At 47.4% G+C, this 12,481-nt stretch overlaps 1 protein-coding gene across 6 annotated transcripts in view; it reads left to right on the plus strand.

Moving 5' to 3' along the window:
- Positions 1-7,686: 7,686 nt before the first annotated feature.
- Positions 7,687-12,481, plus strand: part of Zhx3 (zinc fingers and homeoboxes 3) — a 117,396-nt gene continuing 112,601 nt past the window's right edge. For 5 of the 6 annotated variants that reach the window (XR_007593390.1, XR_007593391.1, XR_007593393.1 and 2 more), the window contains exon 1: positions 8,088-8,298. The gene's annotated coding sequence lies outside the window, so the exon portion shown is untranslated. Of the gene's footprint in view, positions 7,898-8,087; positions 8,299-12,481 lie in introns of those variants that run through there. The other variant, XM_050151073.1, reaches the window with a different exon arrangement.

The following is a 12,481-nucleotide window of genomic DNA, read 5'->3' on the forward strand; positions in this document are numbered from 1 at the left end:
ATGCAGGGGTAGCCGGAATTGGCTCGTCTCGGGGAACAGTCTCTAGGGGTGGAAGGCAGGCAACCAGTGTGTGGCTGCCGTTAGCAAATGAATGACACTAGCTGCACTTCCATTTCAGATACACATTTCTTAGTGTAAGTGTTTCCCGTGTAACGTTCATTATTCGCCTAAAATTCAAGAGTAACTGCATGCTTTCTTTTTGTTGTTGTTGTTAAATCTGGTAAATCCGTGTCTGCCCAAACACCCAAGTTCACAGCACCAGTCTCTCCTGTCCAACGTTGCCACATTCAGTTTCCTTAGCCCAGCTCCAGAACAACGCATGACTCCCAGCCAGCTGCCGCCACAGTGTAACCAGGGCTCCCTGGCCTCAGCTCTTCTGCAAGCCCTGCTGACCTGTTTAAACCCTTCCCACCTCTGGCCATGTGTTCACTGAGCCCCTGCTGGGTGCAGGCACCAGGCCGAATTCTTCATTCTCATTGGTTTCTCATAAGGAGCCCATAACAATTCCATTTACCAATGAAAAGACAGGTGCTCTAAGGTATAAGCCTTAGATAGGGTTTCTGTTGCTGTGAAGAGACACCACGGCCACGGCAACTCTCATAAAGGAAAACATTTCATAGGGGTGGCTCACTTACGGTTTCAGGAGTTCAGTCCATTATCATCGTGGTGGGACATGACGACATCCAGGAAGACGTGGTGCCGAAGAAGTTGCTAAAAGTCCTGCATCTTGCAGGCAGCAGGAAGTGGTCTGAGACACTGGGTGGTATCTTAAGCATGCGTGAGGCCTCAAAGCCTGCCCCACACACAGCGACACACTTCCTCCAACAAGACCACACCTACTTCAACAAGGCCACACCTCCTAACAGTGTCACTTACTGTGAGATTATGGGGACTAAAGCCATCCAAACTGCCACCGTGGTATTTATTTATTTCATGTGCACCTGTGTGTATTTGTGTGTGGATGAGTGTACGAGTATACACATGCTTGCAGAGGACAGAGGACAACCTTAGGTGCCATTCCTCAGAAACCATTCTCCTTGTTTTCTCATTGACCCCAGGAATCCAACTGCCTCTGCCTCCCCAGAACTGAGATTACAAACGTGCACGCAAACACACACACACACACACACACACACACACACACGCACACACCCCTGCCACACTTGGCTTCATTGTCCTCCTCTTTCTCCCTTTTCCTTCTTCAACAGGTTCTCACTATATATCCCCGGCTAGCCTGGGATTCCATATAGAGACCAGACTGACCTCAAACTTTTAGAGATCCACCTTCCTCTGCTTCCTGAGTGCTAGAGTTAAATGCATGTGCCACAATGTCCATCAACACCTAGCTTTTTAAGTTTTTTTTAACCCAGGTCCTTACGCTTGCAAGTCAAGCACTTTCCTGGTTGTGCCACTCCCCAGCCTTAGCTAGTGTTACTTAGAGTGAATTCCCTGGGCCAGCAGCAGCAGTAGCACTTGGGACTGAGTTAGGAATTCACATTCTCCACCTACCCACCTGCCAGACCTAGTGAGTCAAAAACTTTGGGGGGGGGGTTGGCAATTGTTAGTGTCTTACGTAAGTCCCTTCCCTTCTCTCCAAACCCTTGGTTTGACACTTGGTCTAATAAGGGATCTGAAATGTGTAATTCTCCACCCAGGCAGAGATTAAAGCACAGCAGAGGCTTTCAGGTAGGTTGTTTATAACCTGCAAACACTAGGGCTGAATCAGGACCTGGGCATGCCATATGGGCTTCACAGTCATGGGTGCTGGGTCTAAGAAGGTGCCAGTCAATCAACTACCATTTAAGGTGAGTACAACTCCAGAAGCCCATAGCCAGGCAAAGGGGGTCAGAGAGCTTTCTCTAGGACATATGTAGGCCTGAAAACCCAGTTCAGATTAGAAGATTAATGGAGTATCGTGGGGCCTACCTTATAAGAAGGCCAAATGGTGCTACCTGGAAGTAGTTTGGTGTTGGCAAAGCAAGATGAGGAAGGTGGTTGTGATAGTCCCTGCTCTAAGAGCAAAGGAAAAAACATGGTGGATATCGTGGAAGCCCTCTGGCTTCTAGGTAAAGGGAGCACTTCAGAAAACAGAGGGTGGAGAGGGTGAGGCAAGACCCAAGGGGTGCTGGGCCTTTCCATCCCTTAGATCAAGAGAGCCTCTGGCCTCTAAGGCATCTACAGAGATTCAACTCTCAATGACTTCCACCAGCAGGTTAAAGGTTCCGAAGCCCAGCCCATGCTCTGGGTGCAAGGCCTGATCTTCCATGGCTAGCAAAGGGGAAGGGCTTGGGAAGCAGCTTCTCTGGCCCTCCCTCCTCTGGGCTCTCCCTCTACCGCTCCTGCCAAAGAAAAGCCTGTGGTGCCAGCTGAGGATTGACTGGCCTCGCCATGTTGCCTGGCAGTGTCCAGGCTCCAGCTGCCTCTCTCAGGAACGACATCAGATGGCTGAGTCTTTTCGGAATTTGACAGTGATTTCTGACCTAAGAGGAAAACCCGAAAGACCACTGTGTAAAGTGGAGCTTTCTGTGTCTTGAAAGAAAATTCCCCAGCAGGCTAGGGATGCATCTCTGCTGGTAGAATGCAAAAGACCCTGGGTCCAAACCCCAGCTGTTCATAAAACTGAACAAGGTAGAAGCAGGAGGATGAACAATTCCAGGTCCTTCTCAGCTACAAAGCAAGTGTGTGAGTCAAGCTTGGGGTAGATATGGGAAACTATTTTTCTTTTCTTCTTTTTCTTTTCCTTCCTTCCTTCCTTTCTTTTTTTTTCTTTCTTGAGACAGGGCCCCATTGTGCAACCTTGACTGGCCTGGAGCTTGCTTTGTAGACCAGGCTGGCCTTGAACTCACAGAAATCCACCTGCCTCTGCCTCCATAGTGCTGGGATTAAATGCATGTGCCACCATCCCCGGTCTGAGACTTTATCTTAGAAGAAAAAAAAAATTCTTCACAGGCTGGAGAGATGGCTCAACTGTTAAGAGTGGTGATTGCTCTCCAGAGGGTCTGGGTTCAGTTCCCAGCACCCACATGGCTGCTCATAACCATTTGTAATTCCAGATTCAGGGGAATCACACACCCTCATCTGGCCTCTGTGGGTACTAAATGAATTAAAAAAGAAAAATAACTTTCAGGATTTACGGACTGCCCAAAATGAAAACAGAGAAACTGTATCCAAAAATAAAATGGAGAACAGTGGAGGAAGATAACCCTCTGGCTTCTACATATGCATACATGAGTGAGCACATCTACATGTATTTCATCTGGGTGCGTACTCACACACACACACATACACACATAACTCATCTGGGTGAGTATTCACACATGCATACATACACACACATACACACACATACATGTGTATCTCATCTGGGTGACTACTCGCACACGCACACACACATGTAACTCATGTATCTCATCTGGGTGAGTACTCACACACACATACACACACATACATGTGTATCTCATCTGGGTGAATACTCGCACGTGCACACACACACGTATCTCATCTGGGTGAGTACTCACTCTCACACACACATACACACACAAGAATCACTCTCTCACGTGCTATTGGAACTTACTTCTTGAGGCTAGCTGGTGAATGTGGACCCTGGGAGGACAGGTTGTTTGGTCTGTCCTCACTAATTGAGTTTAAGATCAGGGTCTGACACACACTAGGCCTCCAGGAAAAGCAAGTGAACCTGTTAGTCACATCTTCGATTGTCCTGTCTCCAGCCCAGTCTCAGTCCCTTGGAACTGCTACTGGCTTATTTTCCCAGGACGCTGGAACCTACCCCAGGGAGCAAGACTTGTCGGGTGACTGCCCGCCTCGGGGGCCCTGAGAGGGTACTGGCTGTTTGACCTTGCATCCCTGCCAGTTGCCGGCACGGGTGAAACGATTAATTCCAGCTTATAGTTATTGTTGATGTTGAGGGCTGTGATAAGCGGGTGAAGGGACAGCAAACGAGGAGAAGGAGCAGACAAGTGAACACACAGAGTGGGGACAAAATGCACTCACAGCTTTCCCGAGGTCCCTGCTCTCTCGTTTTTCCTAGCCCTGCTTAGAGCAGCAGCCAGCAGCCAGCCAGGGCTGTGTGCCACGTACCATGAGCATGAGCCACGTGGCAGAAACAGGCCTGTTGAATCATGGAACGCTCGGCTTCTGCTGCCTGGTGGAGCTTGGTGTGTGGAGTATTTTTGCTTTTTACAGTCCAGCTGTCTGTAATGATTTCCTTCCCGTGGCCTTGCTCACCAAAGTGTCCCTGAGTGACTAGCTGAGTCACTGCATTCCTTGCCGTTTAGGACACTGGCCCAAGCACCGAGGACCAGTTCTTTCATGGAGGTGGAACCTTTGTGGGTCGCTGAAGAGTTCCCAGGGAAGACAGAACAAAGAACTCCCATCTTGCATTTGCACCCTTCCTCGGAATTATAATTTAGAAAGCAAACAAAAATAAGCAAGAAATTCCGTTTGTTAAAACACCAGGAAATGGCCACAGCCTGAAGAATTGTTTGTCAGTGACCCTACGGCCAGTACCAAAATCAAAATGGGTGGGGCCTACTAAAAACAACATCCATCCCTTAGTTGCAGTATGAAAGTCTGAAACCCAGCTATAGAGAACTCTCCAGACACCCGGTGGGACTGTCAAAGTGTTATCCCCTCTGTAATATAGGAGTCAGTTCTTGGTAAAAATCAAATATGCACCCCCCTCCCCCAAGAAAAAGAAAAAAAAGCCAGACAGTGGTGGCACACGTTTTTAATTCCAGCACTTGGGAAACAGAGAAAGGTGACTCTCTGTGAGTTCGAGGCCAACCTGGTCTACGAGTGAATTCCAGGAAATCTTGTCTAGAAAAATAAAAACAAACAAACAAAAAAATCAAACACGCACATGCTCCCAGTGTAGCACTTTCACTTCTGGGGTGGTCTCTGAGAAAGTTTGCTCAGCTCTGTAAAAATAAAAGGAGATTTTCTGTTATAGTGTTGGCGACGGGGGGGGGGGGGTTGGAGTAGAAGGAGCTCTTGTGATTGAGCAAACAAAGAATTGTACGTGGACGTTGTTGCTTTGTCAACTTGGCACAGCTTGTATTACCTGCAGTGGGACGGTGCCGCCTACTATAGGTAGCACCGTTCCCTAGGCAGGGGGCCCCAAACTGTGGGGAAATCTAACCAAGCACAAGCAAGCAAATGAGCATGAATGTGTTGATTTCTTTTTGCCTATGGTTGCATGTAATATGACTGTTTGACTAGCTGCCTTGACTTCCCCACGGTGGGCTGTAACCTGAAATTATAAGCGGGAAAAGAAAAACCTGCTTTCTCCCCTCGGATCTTTTTGTCAGGATATTTTTATCACAGCAACAGGAATGAAACTAAAACATGGACCTTGAAATCCTGCACGGTAGTAAAAACAAACAACCCCCACCCCCAAGCCCCCATAGATTCGCTGTACCCATAGCAGCATGTGTGGGGCTTACAGTTAAAGTGGGGAAGAAAGTAAAAGAGATTTGAAAATAACGTTCCGGTTTCATTAAGGCATAATTGATGTACAGTAAACCATACACATTTAAAGTGTTCAGTCTGAGCTTTCACATGGGTATGCACAATATTGATTAGGATAATGAATGTATTCATTGTGTCTCAAAATGGTCAGCATACACACACACACACATCTTGTGAGCTTTCTCCCCTAGCCCCTGAATATCTGAGATTGCATGTAAACACCCCCATGCTTGCCACACACTGGTAAGTATATTCTCTGTGCCATGTTTCCCAAAGCAGTTGGTATTTGCATATTTTCTTCCAGATCCATACCATTTCTGTCTCTTCTGAAATATGCAGTTTCTTGGCATCTGGGAGAATGTCTTTCTATGCATGCCCAGAGCACCTGGGCCAGGAAAGGTGCTTGGAAAAGTTGGTTGAATAAATGAAAATAAATTGGAGCACAACCTCGTGTATATACTCATTCATTCAAGAAATAGTTCTTGGGTTCCTGAACATATCCGCCCATGTTCCAGATGTTGAAAATAAACAAAACAGCATTCCTGCCCCGAGAGATGAATATTGGGGTTATAAGGGCCAGGAAGAAAAGTAAAGCAGAACAAAGGGAGGTGACAGGGTGATGGAAATTTGGGCTTGACACCCGTGGAAGGAAATACCTTTTGGGTAGAAATTTGAAGTGAGAACACGTCTTTCTGGTGCCCAGGAGAAGACAGACTAAGTGCAAAGATCCTTCCTGTTGCAGGAGCAGGAAGGAGGCTAGTGTGGCTGGCCGAGAAAGGAGGAAGGAGACGTACTTGTTAGAAGAAAGAGCAGATTGCACAGGATCTAGGAACCCCTGGAATAAAGCTTTTGATTTTTACTGTGCCCAATATAGGAATGATTTAGGCTTTAGCAGGATCCCCGCGGTTGTTGTGTTGAGCACAGGCTGGAATGAAGGGGAGCCTAAGGGAAAAGCTCCTGTAGTATCCCCAGTACAGACTTCTGAAGGGAGGGCCAGCAGGCTTGCTACTGACTGAGATGGCCATGATTGGAAGAAAGGTGAAAGGTGGCTGCGACAGTTTGCCTGGGTCATTACAAATGCCAGACTCGACGTGAACCGTGATGATTGTGCGCTGACCATATGCAATATGTCAAGGAGCAAGTTTTAGTGTTTGACTCTGGACACGTTAAATTTGATACATTGCATACGTTTACTAACTGTAATAAACTCAGACCTCCCCCCCCCCCTTTGAGGCAGGGTCTTACTATGCAGCCCAGGCTGACCCCAAACTTGCAATCCTCCTGCTTCAGCCTCTTTGAGTGAGATTACAGCTGTGGACCATCACACACAGCTATAAATTCAGCCTTGTTTTAAACACTTAACATCAAGACGCGGTGCAGAAAGTTTTATATAAACTACCATTTAATCCTTTCACTCACCCTATCCTTCCTAATATTTCACTGCCTTTCGTGGATGACAGATTGTGGCCAATTGATGTTAGACATAAGCAGGTTTGGGATTGGGACCCAGTCTTCAGAGCTGTTTGTTAATCTGGGTTCGAAGGGTGAGAGCCACTTACGGAACAAATTTGCCACAGGTGGGGTTCTGTTATAAAAAGAAGCCCGAAACGTGAAACAGGATTTTATCCCAGACCAACGGCAGCTGCGAAAGATGAACGTGATGGAAGCAGGTGTTTGAAAGCTCCAGTATCCTAAGATAATACTAGGGAAGCGGCGACCATAAGTTCGTTTTGGCTACTATTTCTCTGAGTAAACAAGACACTACAACCTGCAGCGAAACCTTTGTGGTGTCAAAAAATAAAAATCTCCCTAATGTTGGTGGTTTGGAATAACTGCAGTGAGGAGGTGGGGCGCACGGGTTTGGGATCCTTGCCCAGACTGCCCTCTAGAAGGACCAGGCTATGGAGCACAAAGGCCGGGAACCGATAGGGCCTCAGCATCCGCCTCCGTATCCGCCTCCTCTACCCACTTCATCCTCCACACTGAGAACGCGGGCGGGTGGCTGGCCGGCGCATGCGCTCTGGGTAAGGCCCGCTCCCTGCGACGTCAGGGGGCTAGCGCCCGTCCCCCAAAGCCCCGCCCCCTAGAGCCTGAGGCGACCTGGGCGGGGGGTGGGGAGGGAGGAGGAAAGGGGGAGCGAGCCACGCCCCCAGCCGAATCGAGAGGGGCCGAGCGGAGCCGAACGCCTCCGAGCACGACCGAGCTCAGCCGAGCGGTCGGGAGTCGGTTGGTGCAGCTCGTCCCCGCCACAGAAGCAGTCCGTGGCTCTGGCGTCGCCGCCGCCGCCGCCACCGTCGCCGCCGCCGCCGCCGCCGCGGGGCCTGCGCCGGCCGGCTGCCCACCCGCCAGGGAGGGAGGGAGGCCCGCAGCGCGGGGAGAGCGGCCGGGCCGCCGGTGCCGCCGTCGCCAGGTGAGCGCCCGCCGAGGCCCGTCGTCCCCGTAGCTGTCAGTCCCCCGTGTCTGTACGTCTCCCCGCCTGTCAGCCCCTGTGTGTTTGCGAACCCCTTCCCGCCAGGCCCGGCTCCCGCCCCGGCCCTGTCAGCCGGCCGCCAGCAACCCCCGCTCCGAGCGGCCCCGCCCCTTCCCCCTGACGCCCCGCCCTCCCCATCTGTCAGCGCCGCGCTCGCAGTGGGTTCGGCGTCCGGGAGTCCCGGGTCAAGGTGGTCGCGCGGCGCAGAGTTGCCGAGCGAGCGGGAGCGGGCGGTGGAGGCCTGGCCGTGGGCGCGCGTCTCCGCACTCTGGCGGGTCGCCGCGGACGGCTGGCACCCGTGCCACTGGGGAAGACAGCGTCGGGACTCGAACCACCCAGGGGTACGGTAGAATCCTCCTGGCCCACGCGGAAACACCAGGGTTCCGGGATGCCCTGATGGGCGTGTGAGCAGAGTTTGGGACGTGTTAAGCCTTGCCGGTTGGGGGGGGGGGGTTCTCATTCGGAGAAACCTGTTGGAAGTGACTGAGGAGTGGGTGGAATGCGGGGCTTAGGTGGAAAGTGTCTGAGAGCTTGAGTCATTTTGAGTTGCATTTATGAACAGTGATTGCCTGTAGGAAACTGTTAAGTGATTCGGGTAGGGTAGGGGATTATTGAAGAGAAGGCATGTTCCTTTCTGCCTTTAGCGGTGTCTTGCCAACACATATATTTATATCTAGATAGCCTAAAATGTTTATGCATGAGGTGGCCACACATTTTTTAATTAAAAAGGAATACGGCTCTTTCCAATTATATACGTGTTCTCATATATTGCTATCTTGATTTTTTTGTTTGTTTTTGGTAACTTAGTATTGCAGTATTTCAAAACTAACAGAATTGTGTTCTAAAACAATTGGTAGCTTGCCGGATAATTCTCAACTGAGGAGAAAAGAGCCAAAAGCACACTTCATTAGTTGGAACAACTGATTCGGGCTTAATTTGCTTCTAAGAGACATACAGTGGAAAAATCCAGAAACAGAAAAGGAGTATCAAAGAGACTTAGGAAATGAGCGAAAAGGGCCTTTGTACGTGTGCCTTGGAGAGATGGTACCAAAGTTGCTTTAGGGCATAGGGCTGCCATGTAATGATAAACATATTAACCAAGTTGAGTTTGTGACCTTGCTACATCGGGGCCATTCTTGATGTGTGTAGTGATTCGTGACAGGCAAACGTTGCATGGGAAGTGTAATTTTTTTTGAAAAAAAAAAAAAAGTTCCCAGTGTTGGCCCCCCCCCCCCCCCCCGCACTTGAAGTAAGATTTCAGACTAGCTTCATCCATGACTGGGGGTGCGGTGTGTGTGTCTGTGTGTGCACTTGCTTGTGTGAAGCCATTTCTCGTTTTTTTTTTTTCTGTCTCTGATTTATGTTTGAGGCAGAAAACTTGAATAACAAAGGCAGACTGGAAAAAGCCTCACGATCACAGAAACTCTAGTAAACCTGTTTGGCATTTACCCTTTTCAGTCTTTTGTTCCCAATTATATGTGTTTTCTTCTCTCTCTCTCTCTCCCCCCCCCCCAACTCTCTCAATAAAAGTGCTACGAGCCTATATGATTTTTATTGTGTACTCTTCCTTCCATCTGTAGATAGATGATGAAGGCTATGTCTTGCTTTCATGAGGAACCATTTGCCCGTTTTGGTTCCTTTAGGAAGAGATCTGGGCCATGGGAGTTCTCTGCTTGCACCCCTCCAGGAACGTTTCTGAAAGTCAGATCACTCCCTGTGGCCTGCTGGGCTACCTGTTTCCAACCCGGCCAAATCGATCTCTGCTGTTTTTTTGTTTTTTGTTTTTTGTTTTTTTTTTTTTTTTTTACAAACTTCAGTCTTACTCCAGCCTTGGTGCCTCTGTGCACACAGCTGGCCTGGATATTATAAAGTTAAGGTGGGTTTCCTTAGCTTTAGGTCTTTAGGTTTTCCCCAGCAACTCTTCAGAATTCCTGTCACGCCCTATCTTCCATTCTGTGCTGTATTTACCACCACTTGTATTTATTTGTTGACTTATTGTCTGTTTTCTTTGCTATCTCACAAGCAAGCATGAGACCTTTGTTTAACTGAAATACCTTCAGGGTTTTAAACAGTCCTGGCACACTATAGGCACTTAATATTTGCCCAGTGAATAAGTTGAAGAATACTAGTTGTCCATCTATTTATATGGCATTGCTGGTAGCCTTCTAGATAGCTATATCATGAGGTGTGTAGTGATATTTTGTTTATGATCTAACAAATAAAACTTGCCTGAAGATCAGAACGCAGAGCTAGTCACACTAGTTAGCCATAGAGGCCAGACGGTGGTGGCACACACCTTTAGTCCCAGCACTCAGGAGACAGAGGCAGGCAGATCTCTGCCTCTGTTTAAATTCAAGGACACCCTGGAAATTGATCCAATCTAAAAGAGAAACAGAGCTCACACAAAGGTAATCCCAACACTTGGGATCATATGCCTTTAATCCTAGCACTAGGGAGGTGGAGATAGGAATGATATGACTGGGTGGAGAGAGGAATATAAGGCAGGAGAAGACAGAAGCTCAGAACAGTCCGAGCAAGCAGTCTGAGGCACCTGTCAGAAACAATCAGTCTGAGGAGCAGTATGAGGACAGGATCGCCCCTGTCTCAGCATTGGTAGTGGGTAAGGACTCTCTAGTGGCTGGCTGCTCTGCTTCTCTGACCCTTCAGCTTTCACCCCCTGATAGTTGACTCAGAGTTTTTTTTTAAGATTTACATATTTATTATGTATACAGTGTTCTGCCTGCATATATCCCTGCAGGCCAAAAGAGAGCACCAGATCTCATTATGAATGGTTGTGATGTACCATATGGTTGCGGGGAATTGAACTCAGGACCTCTGGAGGAGCAGCCAGTGCTCTTACCCTCTGAGCCATCTCTCCAGCCACCGAGTTTTTATTATTAAGAACAATTAGAATTTGTGCTACTAGATGGAATAACAAATTCTTAAACTTTGCAACTTTCCTCTCCTTAACATATCTTAGAAACTTTTGTGAGGTGAGTCGTGGGATCTTAAAAAGAATGAGTCTTAGGGACTGGAGAGACGGCTCAGCCGTTGAAAGCACTGGCTGCTCTTCTAGAGGACCAGGGTTCTATTTCTAGTGCCCACATAGGCAACTGTCTGCAACTCTAGCCAGTGCCCTCCACTGGCATCTGTGGGCACCAGGAACACAAGTGATATACAGATATACTGAAAGACAAAACATTCATATACTTAAAATAAAATTAATACAATTAGGAAAAAGAGCTGGAGAGTTGACTCCGCAGGTGAGCGCACTTGTTGCTCTTGCAGAAAATTGAGGTTTGAGTCCCAGCACCAACAAGGCGGCTTAGAACTGTCTGTAACTCTAGCCCCAGGGGAACTGACAGTTTTTTGACCTCCATGGGTACCAGGAACACATACATGCAGGCAAAACATTCATACACACAAAATAATAAAATCAATAAATATAAAAAAAGAAAACCTTGATTTAACTTGAATAGTTGAGAGAAGAAACAGTTTTTGCAAATGTTGCTGACTTTCCTTATGCATTATCCTTTGTGTCACACTGGGAATTTTTGAGAAGCCTAAAGTGTCCCAGTTTGGTTGTTCTTAGCAATAGTATAAGCCTCAAGAGCATAGTGAGCTTTTTGTGTCCTCAGATACCAAAGGTGTAATTACAGCCTCCATGTGTTTTCACTTGGGGAGTAGCTGTTTTATTTACTCACTTTCTTGGCAGTTCTGTTCTTTTCATCTCTCTCCCTATCATTTTTAGATGGCTTTGTAGGTGCTTACTTGTTTTTTTAAAGTCATTTTATAATCAATCCTTGACCTTTGAGCATTTTCCATCTGCCGGGTAACCTTTGAACTATTTGAACGTGCAAGCTTCATCTTTTGGGGGAAAATAGCATCTGTAGAAAAATGTGTCATTGTGCTTTCTTTAATTTTGAAGAGTGTCTACTCTTGGGTATAAAATTTTGAAAGGTTTGAACTCCAGATAGGCTAATATTATTTGACTGTTTGGGAAAAAAGATTTGCTGTTTTCTCAGAATGATGCCTAGAACAATACAGCCCAGAGGCCATAGAAATCCTTTTGTTGCTATGTTCCAGATATGTAAGAACTCAGTGGTGGTGTAGTGTATATGTCCTAAGTGGAAATTTTATTCAGTTGAGGGCCTGTAGGAAATATGTTAAACTTTATTCTTATTTTTTCAATGGACATTTGTTACGAATGTATTTTGGGAAAGGTCTGTTTGCTTTTGTAGAGATTGCTTAATCCTGTTCAACTTCAGATTGCCCTCTCTTCCTCTGAGACAGGGTCTTGCTATATAGTTGAGGCTGCACTTGAACTCAATGTATAGCTCAGGATGTCCTTGATCTTGTAATCCCCCTGCTTCAGCTTCTTGTGTTTTAGGAGTAAAAACATGTAACCACCACACCTGAATTTTGTTCTTTTCTCATCATATTCATACCCCAGATAATCTCACCCAAGTCTTTAGTATGCCCTAAAAAGAGACAAGTCCATCTTTAAGCCTCCCACTCTTTCTG

Source organism: Alexandromys fortis, unplaced genomic scaffold (assembly GCF_014885135.2).
Source record: "Alexandromys fortis isolate MF-2015 unplaced genomic scaffold, M_Fortis_MF-2015_v1.1 scaffold_27, whole genome shotgun sequence".
Classification (NCBI taxonomy): domain Eukaryota; kingdom Metazoa; phylum Chordata; class Mammalia; order Rodentia; family Cricetidae; genus Alexandromys; species Alexandromys fortis.